The following is a 2,298-nucleotide window of genomic DNA, read 5'->3' as shown; positions in this document are numbered from 1 at the left end:
TCAGGTAATTGAGGCTCGCTTTAGCTAAACTATTCAAGATAGCATCGTTTAAAGAACGAGGGTAAGAACGACGTAAAAAAAAAAGAAAAAAAAAAGGTGCAACACGAGGACTTCCCAAGAGGTCACCCATCCTAGTTCTACTCTCGCGCAAGCAAGCTTAACTGCGGAGATCTGATGGGATCCGGTGCATTAGTGCTAGTATGATCGCACCCGTTAAATTATGCGCACACAATTATCATAAGCATGTCTCGCGACGTAGGGTAAGTCGAGCTGCGAATCCCTACGGGGCCCGTGCGAGCTTGTCGAAAATCAGGTCATTGAGGCTCGCTTTAGCTAAGCTATTCAATATATATAGCGTCGTTTAAAGAACAAGGGTAAGCACGACGTAAAAAAAAAACCAAAAAAAAAAGAGGTGCAACATGAGGACTTCCCAGGAGGTCACCCATCCTAGTACTACTCTCGTCCTAGTACTACTCTTACCCAAGCACGCTTAACTGTGGAGTTCTGATGGGATCCGGTGCATTAGTGCTGGTATGATCGCACCTATTAAAGTATGCGCACACAATTATCATAAACATGTCTCGCGACGTAGGGTAAGTCGAGCTGCGAATCCCTGCGGGGTCCGTGCGAGCTTGCCGAAAATCAGGTCATTGAGGCTCGTTTTAGCTAAACTGTTCAATATAGCGTCGTTTAAAGAACAAGGGTAAGCACGACGTAAAAAACAAAATAAAAAAAAATAAAAAAAAAAGAGGTGCAACATGAGGACTTCCCAGGAGGTCACCCATCCTAGTACTACTCTCGTCCTAGTACTACTCTCGCCCAAGCACGCTTAACTGCGCAATTCTGATGGGATCCGGTGCATTAGTGCTGGTATGATCGCACCTATTAAAGTATGCGCACACAATTATCATAAGCATGTCTCGCGACGTAGGGTAAGTCGAGCTGCGAATCCCTACGGGGCCCGTGCGAGCTTGCCGAAAATCAGGTCATTGAGGCTCGTTTTAGCTAAACTGTTCAATATAGCGTCGTTTAAAGAAAAAGGGTAAGCACGACGTAAAAAATAAAATAAAATAAAATAAAATAAAAAGAGGTGCAACACAAGGACTTCCAAGGAGGTCACCCATCCTAGTACTACTCTCGCCCAAGCACGCTTAACTGCGATGTTCTGATGGGATCCGGTGCATTAGTGCTGGTATGATCGCACCTGTTAAAGTATGCGCACACAATTATCATAAGCATGTCTCCCGACGTAGGGTAAGTCGAGCTGCGAATCCCTGCGGGGCTCGTGCGAGCTTGACGAAAATCAGGTCATTGAGGTTCGCTTTAGTTAACCTATTCAATATAGCGTCGTTTAAAGAACAAGGGTAAGCACGACGTAAAAAAAAAACGGTGCTACACGAGGACTTCCCAGGAGGTCACACATCCTAGTACTACTCTCGCCCAAGCACGCTTAACTGCGGAATTCTGATGGGATCCGGTGCATTAGTGCTGGTATGATCGTACCTGTTAAAGTATGCGCACACAATTATCATAAACATGTCTCGCGACGTAGGGTAAGTCGAGCTGCGAATCCCTGCGGGGTCCGTGACCTATTCAATTTTAAAGAACAAGGGTAAGCACGACGTAAAAAAAAAACGGTGCTACACGAGGACTTCCCAGGAGGTCACACATCCTAGTACTACTCTCGCCCAAGCACGCTTAACTGCGGAATTCTGATGGGATCCGGTGGATCCGGTGCATCTCAGGTCATTGTTTTAGCTAAACTGTTCAATATAGCGTCGTTTAAAGAAAAAGGGTAAGCACGACGTAAAAAATAAAATAAAATAAAATAAAAAATAAAGAGGTGCAACACAAGGACTTCCAAGGAGGTCACCCATCCTAGTACTACTCTCGCCCAAGCACGCTTAACTGCGGAGTTCTGATGGGATCCGATGCATTAGTGATGATATGATCGCACCTGTTAAAGTATGCGCACATAGTTATCATAAGCATGTCTCGCGACGTAAGGTAAGTCGAGCTGCGAATCCCGACGGGGCCCGTGCGAGCTTGCCGAAAATCAGGTCATTGAGGCTCGCTTTAGCTAAGCTATTCAATATAGCATCGTTTAAAGAACGAGGGAAAGCACGACGTAAAAAAAACAAAAAAAAGAGTTGCAACATGAGGACTTCCCACGAGGTCACCCATCCTAGTACTACTCTCGTCCTACTACTACTCTCGCCCAAGCACGCTTAACTGCAGAGTTCTGATGGGATCCGGTGCATTAGTGCTGGTATGATCGCACCTATTAAAGTATGCGCA

This window comes from Arachis ipaensis, chromosome B06 (genome assembly GCF_000816755.2).
Source record: "Arachis ipaensis cultivar K30076 chromosome B06, Araip1.1, whole genome shotgun sequence".
In the NCBI taxonomy this organism is placed as follows: Eukaryota; Viridiplantae; Streptophyta; class Magnoliopsida; order Fabales; family Fabaceae; genus Arachis; species Arachis ipaensis.
Note: the sequence above shows the minus strand (reverse complement) of the source record.